The sequence below is a fragment of the Mirounga leonina genome, unplaced genomic scaffold, assembly GCF_011800145.1.
Source record: "Mirounga leonina isolate KUSES-001 unplaced genomic scaffold, KU_Mleo_1.0 Mir_129, whole genome shotgun sequence".
Taxonomy (NCBI): domain Eukaryota; kingdom Metazoa; phylum Chordata; class Mammalia; order Carnivora; family Phocidae; genus Mirounga; species Mirounga leonina.
Genome location: NW_023270323.1, coordinates 67,405,998 through 67,420,618, shown reverse-complemented (window position 1 = coordinate 67,420,618; position 14,621 = coordinate 67,405,998).

The following is a 14,621-nucleotide window of genomic DNA, read 5'->3' as shown; positions in this document are numbered from 1 at the left end:
CCTTTATTGCCTCCAAAGTGGCAATAGGATAACTTAGTCCTCTTGGTGGGAGGCAGGGAAAAATGGTGTGATTTAGCTCCAGCTTCACCATTTTCAACAAAGGTGGCTATGTCTACATTTGTCTGAATTACCTCAAGAGGCAAATACAATGAACTTCTCTACAGAGGAGCATTCTAGGAACCCAGAAGTCACAAAGGAAAAACCATCAGATCTGCAAACAGAACATGTGTCTGACAAAATCTGGATGACATTATGAATAAAAAAATAATCAGGCAGTGGATGAGATTCAAATGCAGCATGCACACGTTCTTTGTCATGGAATACCACCACCACCACCACCAAAAACATTCAGCACCAAAACAACAATTAAATTCCCATGATTTCCTATGTAAATAATTCTGTAGAAGAATTGAAGGAGGGATTGTCGCTGTTGATTTCTAATTTGCGAGTGCAAGAATTATTTCAAAGTACAACATTTTTTTTTTTAAGATTTATTTATTTATTTGAGAGAAAGAGAGTTGGGGGGGGGGAACAGGAGCAGAGGGAGAGAGGATCTCAAGCAGACTCCCCACTGAGCACAGAACCTGACGCAGGGCTCAATCCCACGACCCTGAGATCATGACCTGAGCCAAAATCCAGAGTCAGATGCTCAGCTGACTGAGCCGCCTAAGCACTCCTCAAAGTAAAATTTTTAACAAGCAAGATAAGAGGGGAAAAGGGAAACAGTAAGAGACTTAAGGATAGGTGTTTATGACTTGAATAGACATTTCAGAAGGGGAGCGATGAAACCAATAAACACCTGAAAGGGGTCGCTGGGTTCTAGGATAAATTGATGAGAAAATAGCCAATACTTTCAGGTGGAGAAGATGGGGAGATAATAAGGGTACAGGATCCATCTCAATTTTCCTTTCTCTCCAAAAATTAGATCAAAGATGATAAGAACAGATTGGAAATATGTAATAGAGGTGCTAAACAAGTGGTCTTAGAAGGTACATACTGATATACTGTAAGGAAAAATCAAGTAGTTATCTAGAACTAAAAGGAATTCTCCACTTCAGCAAAACTGGGCTCTTACTGGGGTGGAGCAAGGGGAAGGAATAAACTGTTTTGAGGGAGGAAAGAAGAAAGCTAAAAATAAATGCTTATTTTATTTTTTCTTGAAGATTTTATTTATTTTACAGAGAGAGACTGTGCATAAGCGCAAAGAGGGGGAAGGGGCAGAGGGAGAAGCAGACTTCCTGCTGAGCAGGATCATGGGGCTCTGATCCCAGGACCCTGGGATCACGACCTGAGCCAAAGGCAGATGCTTAACAAACTGAGCCACCCAGGTGCCCTATGAATCCTTATTTGAAAAAATTAATAAAATAACAAAATAAATACAAAGAAACTAGGAAGAAGGAATTAATCAAGATAAAACATGAAATAAATATTACCATAGTAGAAGTAATGAATCAACTAAGAACTGATTGCTAAGAAGTCCACTGAAAATAGATAAATCCACTGTAAATCTGCGGAAAAAGAGAGATCACACATTAAAGAGAAAGTAGACATAAGCAAAGATGCAAAGAGATGACAAGAGCCATCAGAGAATGTGACACACACCTCTGGTGGGCACTGTGGTGTGCTTCCCTGGTGCCCCCTTCAGGACTGCAATACGCACGCTCTCATTGTGGGGAGCCTTGGTGGCTGATGGCTCACAGCTCTCACAGGAATTGCTTTTGGCCAAGTGGGCTATCTTTTCTGTTACCATGCAGCATATATGGCCCGATATGTATTGGGGACAGCTTACATCTCAAAACTGCTGGATAAAGTAATATAAAATCCCTTTCCTCCTGTCTCATTTTGGGGCAGCTCCGAAGGCCCTTAGCTCCTGGTGGGGTGTCTGCAAATGCTAACCACAGTTCAGTTGCTCCTCCACCTGCTTAATCACACCTCCCAAACTTTCCTACAGGTGCTTTTCTTGCTTGCACATCCCAATAAACCTCATTTATATAAATCTCCATTTCAGAGTCTATTTCAAGGGAAACTGATTTAAGATATGGCCCCTTGAAAAGACAATGAAAATCTAGAGAAGATGGACAGTTTCCTATGAAAAAATAAATTACTGGAAAGAGATGCTGATTTTCACCATTCTTATGTTTCCAAATAAACTTTACTGAGGTGTAATTTACATGAATAAAATTGTACCCGTTTTAAGTACACAGATTGAGTTGTTTTTTTTTTTTTTAAAGATTTTATTTATTTATTTGAGAGAGAGAATGAGAGAGAGCACATGACAGGGGGGAGGGTCAGAGGGAGAAGCAGACCCCCTGCTGAGCAAGGAGCCCGATATGGGACTCGATCCCGGGACTCCAGGATCATGACCTGAGCCGAAGGCAGTCGCTTAACCAACTGAGCCACCCAGGCGCCCGAGTTTTTTTTTTTTTTGTAAAGATTTACTTATTTGAGAGTGAGAGAAAGAAGGAGGGAGGTGGGTAGAGGGAGAGGGAGAGAGAGAATCCTCAAACAGTTTCCCTGCTGAGCATGGAGCCCTTCAAAGGGCCAACATGGGCTGATCCCGGGACCCTTAGATCATGACCTGAGCCACATCAGGAGTCAGCTGCTCAACTGACTGAGCCACCCAGGCACCCCCATTGTGGTGAGTTTTGACAAATGTGTACATCTAGGTAACTATCACCACAATCAAGATACAGAATATTTCCATCACCCCAAAAGGTTCCCTTGTATTCCTTTCCAGCCAACTCTCACCTTCCTCCCTCCAGCCAGTGATCTGCTCCTTATTATTATAGACTGGGTTTGTAGCATATATACAGTGTGTACTCTTTACTCTCGCACTTTGGTCACTAGCACAGTGTGTTTGAGGTTTGTCTCTATTTGTCATTCCTCTTCTTTCCCTTCTCTCAAGGTCCATAGTCCTGCACTGCTTATTGTGTATTTACTGAAAGTGGTTGTTTTATTTTGCCTAGTTTTGTAGTTCTTTAAAACATGATGTTGAATCTGGTGTCGGAACTATTCATGGCTGGAAGTAGAAGCTCTTGTCATTCTTATTTAATGTTTTCTTAAGATATTTTCTTATAGTGGGACTGCACTATGAAAATGAAAGGGAATTAAGTGGTTTAAAATAGGTAAAAAAGAGATAAGGCTATTTCTAGTTGCTGATTTTTAGTTTACTTATCTAAAAAATTCTAGGGACCTACTAACAATATTTTATACAGCAAGAGAATTTGGTAATTTGCCTGAATATAAGATAAAAACATAACATTAATTGGTTTTTCATTGGCCTACTAATAAGCAAGTAGACAGAGAAATGGGGAAAATATACTATTTTTAGTAGCAACAAAGTCTATAAAAATATTTAAGAGTAAATCTTGAACACCAAAATTCTTATTGGTAGATTTTTCAAAAATAGCTAAACACTTACTTTATTTTTATCACTATTCTACGTGCTTTACATGTATTAGTTCATTTAACCTTCCCAGAAACTCTGGAAGGTTATTATTATTATTCTCATTTCATGGATGAGATAACAGATATAGAGAACTTAAGTAACTTGCTCAAGTTTATCCAGCCTCCAAGTGATAGAATCAATATTTGAATCCAAGGCTGAACAAATGGAAAGACATACTCTGTTCTTCTATGAGGTTACTTAATATAAAAATAGCTTTCTAAATGTAAAGCTCTTTATTCACTGTCTACTGCTCTTTAGGATGTCTAAACCTTCAAAATATTTCTCCAGTACACCCTTGCTATCCATCACTATGATTTGCATCTAGTTATTTGCAATGGGAACTCCTTTTATTCCTTAATTTGATATTCAGTAATTATTATTACTGTCCTAGTTCAGATCCTCATCATTCATCCATCCATCCATCCATCCATCCATCCATCCATCCATCCATCCATCCATTCAACAAACAGATGATCTTGTGGCATTGTAGAGGGTAGATTTGAAGGGACCAAGGGAGATAGGAATGAACTCAGTTGTGAGACTATCATAGATCAAGCAGAAAATGAGCAGAGGTATAAGAGTAGATAGGAGGAGGCATATTTGAAATACATTTAAAAAGAATATACCCGGGCACCTGGGTCGCTCCGTTGGTTAAGCGACTGCCTTCGGCTCAGGTCATGATCCTGGAGTCCTGGGATCGAGTCCCACATCGGGCTCCCTGCTAAGCAGGGAGTCTGCTTCTCCCTCTGACCCTCTTCCCTCTCGTGCTATCTCTCATTCTGTCTCTCTCAAATAAATAAATTCTTAAAAAAAAAATAAAAAGAATGTACCCATTTTAAGTGCACAAATAGATGAGTTTTGACAAATGCGTACATCCATGTAATCATACAGAATATTTCCATCACCACAAAAGGTTCTCTTGTGTTTCTCTCCAGCCAACTCCCACCTTTCCACCTCCAGCCTTAAATATTATTGATCTTGTCCCTATCATCAAAGCCTGGGTTTCTAGATTATGTACACTATGTCCTCTTTGGTGTCACACTAGGTGGGTGTGAAGATTGAGGGTGTTATTCCACTCCACTACAGCTCCCAGGATTCTAACATAGATGATTGGTAAATAGTTTTGAAGCCTCCACCATGTTGGGAGGGGGGGGTAAGTTCAATGGTTGAGCTCTGTTTTGGAATCCTTTAGCCAAATTGGTATTAATCTATTAGTAAATATTCTTTGGTTTAACATCAAAACTAGCTTTTACTTCATCAAAAGTATAGGACTTCTTTATCAGCTTCAGAGCTTATGCTTTTAAAGTCTGAGCGGTAGAATATAACAGTTGAGAAATTTACAGGTGTGATGGTTAGAATCTGGAATGGAATTGCCTGGGCTTCTGTCAAATCTCAGTTTACCACTTCCTAGTTCTACTTAACCTCTCTGAAACTCAGCTTCCTTAACAGCAAAGTGAGGATAAAAGCAATAGTAGGTCATGGGTTTGTTTTTGTTTTTTGTTTTTGTTTTTAGAGATTTGATAAAATATTGTATGTAAGCTCTTAACAAAATACCTGGCCCATAGTTTAAAATTCCACAAAGTTAGCTATTATTATTTACAGTGTTTAAAAGTCTTTTTTTTTTTACACTTACTAAAATAAAGCAATAATTCCAGACCACCATATAAAGAGACTGTCAATGTAATTTTTGTGTATGTTAAGTTGACAAACATGGATACACTGCAGTTGATTCTTATGTTATTTCTTATTTGTCAGAGAATTTTTCATAGTGGTGAAATATACATAAGGTGAAATTTACCATTTTAACCATTTTTAAGTGTACAGTTTGGTGCCATTCAGTACATTCACAACGTTATGCAGCCATCACCACTATCTGTCTCCAGAACTTTTTCATCATCTCCAGTTGTCAGAGAATTTTAACCATCAGTCTTCTCCAGATTTTCAAGGAGATACTTGTCATTACATTTTGGCTTTTTGGAGATACTGAAAGTGTTAAAGGATAACATGTTCTAAGTTTGGTCTGCCTTCCCAGTGTTTGATGCCTTTCTTATTTTATGATTCAAAGATACTGACTTTGAATTCCCAGTCCTAGAGACATGGAGTAACCTGGAGGTTTGATATGTTTTGGATAACTCATTTGATTTACATATTATAGCTGAGGAAGTATTTCTTACACCTCTTCTCCAATACGTAGGGTCATCTAGCCCTAGCTCTGCCTATGGACACATCTTCCCAAAGCAAATGCAGTCAGCCCCTCTTATACTTTACTCTACCAGAAAAGGGGGCAGCTCCCAATCCCAGGACTGTTTTCCCTTAGCTCTTTTGGGAAGAGGTATTGTAAATTTTTCTATGCTATCCTGTCATTTGCTTTAGTCTACTCTGCATTCCATACCTCAGTTCCTCTTTGTGTAGTTATCCCCAACATGATATAATGTCCAGAATAGGACTCATATTCTTCCAATGAATCTATTTCCCCTCCAGTGTTCTTTATCCCCATAAGTGGAAAAATCATTTATCTACTCTATTGCTCATGCCAGATACCAGAATTTAATGATCAAATGATAACTCTACCCCTTTGGCACTGATTGGTCCAGAAATGGACATATGACCAAATTTGGATAACATGAAGTAAAGAGAGGTCTACTAAGGGGCTTCTAGGAAAGTTGTTTTTATTTCTGGGAATCCTTTTGGAAGGTAATCTCTCTCCCTTCCCCTGGGTATTGTTGCATGTAAAAGTCCAGGACTTCTGTTGCATCTGACCTCCAGCGTGAGTATAAGCCTGACATATGGATTTAGGTTCCTTGTAAGTAACTTTCAGTTGAGCCAGTGCATTTTTTGCATGTTTAAGTCAGTCTAATTGGATTCTCTTTTATTTGTTATATAAGTCATCTTAAGTAATACACCACTCTAGGGGTTAGATTTTAGAAAGGTATGTTTTCTCTCTTTCACTAGGTTGCCTTTTGGTTTTATTGGTGGTTTCCTTCACTGTGCAAAAGCATTTTATTTTGATGGAGTCCCAATAGTTTATTTTTGCTTTTGTGTCCCTTACTTTAGGAGACATATTTGGAAAAATGTTGCTATGGCCCATGTCAAAGAAATTATTTTCTCTTTTAGGAGATTTATGGTTTTGGGTCTCACATTTAGGTCTTTAATCCATTTTGAGCTTATTTTTATGTATGCTATAAGAAAGTGGTCCAGTTTTATTTGGTAAGGGGCTAATATTTCGAAAATATGTAAAGAACTTATACAACATGGGGCACCTGGGTGGTGCAGTCGGTTGGGTGATCGACTCTTGGTTTCAGTTCAGGTCATGATATCAGGGTTGTGAAATCAAGCCCTGCATCAGGCTTTGCGCTCAACGTGGAGTCTTTTGTACATTCTCTCTCCCTCTCCCTCTGCCCCTCCTACTCATGCTCTCTCTCTCTCTTTCCTTTCAAAAATAAATAATCTTAAAAAAAAAACTTATACTCAACTCAACACCCAAAAACTATAATGTGATGAAAATTGGGCAGGGGATCTGAATAGACATTTTTCCAAAGAAGACATATAGATAGCCAAAAGACACATGAAAATATGCTCAACATCACTAATCACCAGAGGAATGCAAATGAAAACCATAATGAGATACCACCTTACTCCTGTCAAAATGGTTAGTATCAAAAAGACAAGAAATAACCAGTGTTGTCAAGGATGTGGAGAAAAGGGACCCCTTGTATACTGTTGGTGGGAATGTGAATTGGTGCAGCCACTGTGGAAAACAGTATGGAGATTTCTTAAAAAATAAAAATAGAAATACTATATGATCTAGTAATTCCACTACTGGGTATTTAACCAAAGAAAAGAAAAAGACTAATTTGAAAAGATATATGCACCCCTATGTTTATTGCAGCATTATTTACAGTAGCTGAAATATGGAAGCAATCCAAGTGTCCATTGTTAGATGGATGGATAAAGAAGATGTGGTACACACACACATATATACACACACTGGAGTATTACTCAGCCATACAAAAGGATGGGATCTTGCCATTTGGGACAAAATGGATGGACCTAGAGGGTATTATGCTAAGTGAAATGTCAGAAAGAAAGACAAATAGTGTATGATTTCACTTATATGTGGAATCTAAAGAACAAAACAATTCAATCAACAAAAAGCAGAATCAGACCTATAAATACAGAGAACAAATTGATGGTTTCTAGAAGGGATGGGGTGGGGGAATGGGAAAAATTGGGGAAGGGGAATGGAATATGTAGGCTTCCAGTTATGGAGGGAATAAGTCATGGAATAAAAGGTACAGCATAGAGAATATAAATGGTATTATAATAGCATTGCATGGTGATGATGGTAGCTACACTTGTGGTGAGCATAACATAACATACAGAAAAGCTAAATCACTATGTTGTACACCTGAAACTAATACAACAGTTTGTGTTAACTGTACTCAAATAAAATAAATAAATAAAAAAGTTATGTCATTGAATGGGGTGAATTTTTGGTGTGTGAAAAATTCACTGTGCCTATCTACATGCTATTTTCTGGGATTTTTTTCTCCTTAGGACTTCTGAATTACCCTAAATCAAGACTGATAATATAGTTTCGTTTACATTAATTTCAGCAAACCATCTTTCCGTCCTTTGTAAAGTTCTTAGATTTGAGAGTAAGAGAATGAGTTATTTAATCTCACATCCCGATCATTCTTATATAAATTGTGGCTTGTCTTCCTCCCAAGCACTGGAGGATAGATTTTTCTGAGGTTTTGATGCCTGCCTGTCAGGGGAATTTAATTGTGTTGCATATGATTTCTCATGGCTTAGCTTTATGAACCTTGCACCCAGTTTGTTCCCCCTCCCCCCCCCGATAGTGGTGTATCTGCTCCTCTTACCTCACAACTGCCCTTTGTCCTGGGGGAAGTGAGCTATGGGAACTATATTGTCTAATCTAGATGATTTCTTTTTTTTTTTTAATTTTTTTTATTATGTTAGTCACCATACAATACATCATTAGTTTTTGATGTAGGGATCCACGGTTCATTGTTTTCATATAACACCCAGTGCTCTCCTAAATACCCATCACTGGCTAACCCGTCCCCCTGCCCCCCTCCCCTCTAAAACCCTTAGTTTGTTTCTCAGAGTCCATAGTCTCTCGTGGTTCATCTCTCCCTCCGATTTCCCCCCCTTCATTTTTCCCTTCCTTCTCCTAATGTCCTCCATGCTATTCCTTATGTTCCATGAATAAGTGAAACCATATGATAATTGCCTTTCTCTGCTTGACTTATTTCGCTTAGCATAATCTCCTCCAGTCCCATCCATGTTGATGTTAAAAGTTGGGTATTCATCCTTTCTGATGGCTGAGTAATAGTCCATTGTATATATGGACCACATTTTCTTTATCCATTCATCTGTTGAAGGGCATCTCGGCTGTTTCCACAGTTTGGCTATTGCAGACGTTGCTGCTATGAACATTGGGGTGCATATGGCCCTTCTTCTCACTGAAACTGTCTTTGGGGTAAATACCCAGTAGTGCAATTGCTGGTCATAGGGTAGCTCCATTTTTAATTTTTTGAGGCACTTCCACACTGTTTTCCAAAGTGGCTGTACCAACTTGCATTCCCACCAACAGTGTAAGAGGGTTCCCCTTTGTCCACAACCTCTCCAACATTTGTTGTTTCTTGCCTTGTCAATTTTTGCCATTCTAACTCGTGTAAGGTGGTATCTCAGTGTGGTTTTGATTTGAATTTCCCTGATGGCTAATGATGATGAACATTTTTCCATGTGTCTGTTAGCCATTTGTATGTCTTCTTTGGAGAAGTGTCTGTTCATGTCTTCTGCCTATTTTTTGACTTGATTATTTGCTTTTTGGGTGTTGAGTTTGAGAAGTTCTTTATAGATCTTGGATATCAGCCCTTTGTAGTGTCATTTGCAAATATCTTCTCCCATTCTGTGGGTTGCCTCTTTATTTTGTTGACTGTTTCCTTGGCTGTGCAGAAGCTTTTTATCTTGATAAGTCCCAAAAGTTCATTTTCCCTTTTGTTCCACTTGCCTTTGGAGATGTATCTTGAAAGAAGTAGCTGTGGCCGATGTCAAAGAGGTTACTGCCTATATTCTGGATTCCTCTCTCACATTGAGCTCTTTCATCCATTTAGAGTTTATCTTGGTGTATGGTGTTAGAGAATGGTCGAGTTTCATTCTTCTGTATATAGCTGTCCAATTTTCCCAGCACCATTTATTAAAGAGACTTTTTTCCATTGCATAGTTTTTCCTGCTTTGTCGAAGGTTATTTGACCATAAAGTTCAGGGTCCATATCTGGGCTCTCTATTCTGTTCCATTGGTCTATATGTCTGTTTTTGTGCCAGTACCATGCTGTCTTGGTGATCACTGCTTTGTAATATAGCTTGAAATCAGGCAACGGGATGCCCCCAGCTTTGTTTTTCTTTTTCAACATTTCCTTGGCAATTCGTGGTCTTTGATTCCATACAAGTTTTAGGATTGTTTGTTCCAGCACTTTGAAAAATGTCATTGGATTTTGATCGGGATGGCATTGAAGGTATAGATTGCTCTGGGTAGCATAGACATTTTAACAATGTTTATTCTTCTGATCCATGAGCACTGAATGCTTTTCCATCTTTTTGTGTCTTCTTCAGTTTCTTTCATGAGTGTTTCTCCAGAATAGACCACATACTGGGTCACGAATCAGGTCTCAACTGATACCAAAAGATTGAGATTATTCCCTGCATATTCACAGACCATAATGCTTTAGAACTGGAACTCAATCACAAGAAAAAATTTGGAGGAAATTCAAATACTTGGAAGCTAAAGACCACTCTGCTCAAGAATGTTTGGGTCAACCAGGAAATCTAAGAAGAACTTAAACAGTTCATGGAAACCAATGAGAATGAAAACATATCAGTCCAAAACCTCTGGGATACTGCAAAGGCTGTCCTAACAGGGAAATACATAGCCATCCAAATCTCATGCAAAAAAAATAGAAAAATCCTGAATTCACCAAGTAACTTTACACCTTAAAGAACTAGAGAAAAAGCAACAAACGATGCCTAAGCCACTCATTAGGAGAGAAATAATTAAGATTAGAGCAGAGATCAATGAATTAGAAACCAGAAACACAGTAGATCAGATTGATGAAACTAGAAGCTGGTTCTTTGAAAGAATTAATAAGATCGATAAACCACTGGCCAGACTTACCCAAAATAAAAGAGAAAGGACCCAAATTAATAAAATTATGAATGAAAGGGGAGAAATCACGACTAACACCAAGGAAAGAGAAACAATTACTAGAAATTATTATCAACAACTATATGCCAATAAACTGAGCAACCTGGAAGAAATGGATGCCTTCCTGAAAACCTATAAACTGCCAAGGCTGAAACAGGAAGAAATTGACAACCTGAATAGGCCAATAACCACTAACGATAGTGAAGCAGTGATCAAAAACCTCCCAAAAAACAACAGTCCAGGGCCTGATGGATAAATTCTGACAAACATTCAAAGAAGAAATAATATCTATTCTCCTGAAGCTGTTTCAAAAAATAGGAACAGAGGGAAAGCTTCCAGACTCATTCTATGAGGCCAGCATTACCTTAATCCCCAAACCAGGCAAATACCCCATCAAAAAGGAGAATTTCACACCGATATCCCTGATGAGTATGGATTCCAAAATTCTCAACAAAATCCTAGCTAATAGGATCCAACAATACATTAAAAGGATCATCCACCACGACTAAGTGGGATTTATCCCCAGGATGCAAGGGTGGTTCAACATTCGCAAATCAATCAATGTGATACGACACATTAGTAAGAGGAGAGAGAACTATGGTCCTCTCAATTGATGCAGAAAAAGCATTTGACAAAATACAGCATCCTTTCCTGATTAAAACTCTTCAGAGTATAGGGATAGAGGGAACATTCCTCAAGTTCATAAAATCCATCTATGAAAAACCCTCAGCGAATATCATCCTCGATGGGGAAAAGCTGAGAGCCTTTCCCTTAAGATCAGGAACACAAGGATGCCCACTCTCACCACTCAAGTCCTAGCAACAGCAATCAGACAACAAAAAGAAACAAAAGGTATTCAAATAGGTAAAGAAGAAGTCAGACTCTCTCCTCAGATGACATGGTACTTTATGTGGAAAATGCAAAAGACTCCACCCCCAAATTAGTAGAACTCATACAGCAATTCAGTAATGTGACAGGATACAAAATCAATGCCCAGAAATCACTTGCTTTCTTATATACTAACAATGCAACTGTAGAAAGAGAAATTAGAGAAATGATTCCATTTACAATAGCACCAAAAACCATAAGATGCCTCAGAATAAACCTAACCAAAGAGGTAAAGATCTATATTCTAGGAACTGCAGAACACTCATGATAGATTATTCCTTAATAGAGAAAGTAGACTTGGACCTTAGGGATCAATTCAGAAAAATTCTCAGTCACTGTCTTTTCAAAATTTTTTTCCTTCCCATTCTCTGTGTTCTTTCTGTCTAGAATCCTAATTAGGTGTTTTTAAATTTTGTCACTCTCTTCTCGGTATCTGTTTTTCTTCATTTTTTCTACTTCCTTTCTCTGTGATGTATTTTGGTCACTCCTTCTGATATTCCAGTTCACTCTTTCTGTCTTCTGTTGTATCGAAACTGTTTACCCTGTCCACTGAATTTCTCTTTTAAATGAGCATGGTTTTCATTTCTAGTAGTTCTGTTTTTCTTTTCCAGATCAGCCTGATATCTTTAAATAATCTTCTGATGCTTTTTCCTACTTTTGATACTCTATTATTTTATTACTTTAAATATTTATTTTATATTCTGATTTTAGAATTCTAATATCTTTGCTTTTGCAGGTCTGATTCTGCCATCTGTTGCTTCTGCTGGTAATTCACACTCACAGTGGCTCATTTCCTCATGGTTTGCCACTTCAAATGTGAATTCATATTCCTTGGAACTCTGTCAGTAGGAATTATTTGAATCTTAGGTTTAGAGTATGTTCGTCAGAGAAGATCTGGGTCTGTTTCTTCCTGACTCCTGGTAAGGCAAAAAACGAGATAGTATATTTTGGTTTGGGATATATATATTTATATTTATATTTATATTTATATATTTCTATATCCTATCAGTTCTTTTTCTCTGGGGAACCCTGACTAATACAGTATTTAGAAATGGAAGATACTAATTTATGTCCAGAAGCATTGGCATTTAATTACTCCTCTGTTTAAGATTCCAGACTCCTCTCCTTTGGCTCTCTACCACACAGTTATCTTTCTTCATTCACCTATGCCAGCGTTGTTTTCCCTACCTGCCCTGTCGATGTTGGGTCTTTTTTAAGGATACTGCTCTGGTGGGTCTCCTAGTCTCCCTTTACTGTCTGTTCCAGGAGATCTCATTTAACCCATAGCTATATGTTGAGGATGCTGTAGTCTGTATCTCCAACTTTAATCTTTTCTCTGAGCTCCAGATATACATATCCAGTTCCTTACTAGACAGTTCCACCTGGACATCTCACAGATTTCTCACACTTAACTTTGCCAAAACAGAATTGTTTCCCCCTCCTAGATCAATTAAGTGGTACTTTAGTAACAATCCTTGGGAAAATTATATAGTCTTTCTCATTTTACGGACCAAGACCTCAGGATCTAGGTCCATAAAATGAATATAATGATAGTATTAGTATTAAAATAGCCAATATCTGTAAAAACAGTTAAAGCGCTTAGTATGTATCATATATTAGCTATTGCTCCTTTTTGCTTTGTTTTATTTTTTCTTCAGTATTCTGCAATAGGGCTGTAAACTCCAGGAGGTCAGAGATACTCTCTGCAGATCCCAGAACAATGCCTTACACATGATAGGTCCTCATGAAAATGTATTTGATAAATTGAATGCAAGAGGAAATATACTTACTGGAACCTAGAATTTATCTTTGACTTTGCCCTTTCTTTCACTGCCCCACCAAGTCAGTCCATTATTGAAAACTGTTAATTCTACTTTCAAAACACATCTGAAGTCTGTTTCAGTAGTACCCTCTAGTCCAGAACACCATCATCTCTTTGCTAGACTACTCTTACAGTCTGGCTTTGTTGTGCTTTGTTGTTTCCTCCTTATTAAACATGCTGTAGTTTGGGACATATTAGGGAAAGAAGAAAGTGCAGGAGGAAGGTAAAAAATGAAGGGCCCTTCTGATCTAGAAGAAGAACATGATGCCCAGAGGAGTCCATAATGACTGAGCATTTCTCACTCTTGGCTGTAGGTGGTTCACTGCTGGCGAGAACCTCCATGTTACCTTTAGAGCTGAGGCCATGCTTGGCAGCACTTCTGGGAGAAGGTCTGCGTGGGGAGCTGTTCAGCTGCTCACAGTGCTGCATCGTGGTTACCTCTTGTCCCTGTCATGTCCTGGTTCCCTAAATCCTGCCCAGGTGAGCTCTGGTTGTCAGCCTTGTAGACCCAGAGCTGAAAGCCACACCTCTTGTTCTGATGATGGGGGCTGTGGTGACATGCTGCCAATGCAGAGCAGTTTGAGGCAGTGGATAAAGTGACAGGCACCAGAGCATGTCCTGGAGGAACCAAGAGCTGGGTTCTGGTTATGCGGTGGCGTTCTCTGGGTTTGTGTTTCTTCTCTGGACCTTTCTATTTCATCTTCAGAGTTGAAATCCTCTCTCAAACAGATGGTGCTGCAAGCCCCCAAGAGGATGTTCCTGTAATTCATCTACTTGAATGTGCTTCCAGGTGGGGAGAAGGAAGACGGCAAGGAAGAGAAGGGGATCTCTTAAATACTCTCTCTTCCACCTTCTTGAATTTTTATTTCCTTATCCTGGAATACCTGGTGAGGGAAGAAGCAAAGGGAAGAAGTCTTCCATTTGGTGCTAAATAACTTCTTGGACTGAATTTGAGGATAGTAGTGTCTGGTCCTACCTTCTTGGGACATTATGACTTGAAACATTCTGCCTCTATGTCTGATATCATGAGATTGCTTAAGCAGCTTGCAAACACTTTACCCAAGAGGATGTGTGAGCAATAGTGAGTCTCAAGGGAGATGGCTTGCATCTGACAACTGGGTGTGTTTGCCTCTCTGGAAGGTCACTGAATCAGCAGTAGCTGAATTTAATAAAATTATATTTGCTTTAAACTTATTACATGCTCACTGTGGTAGCAAATATCAAGAGGATGT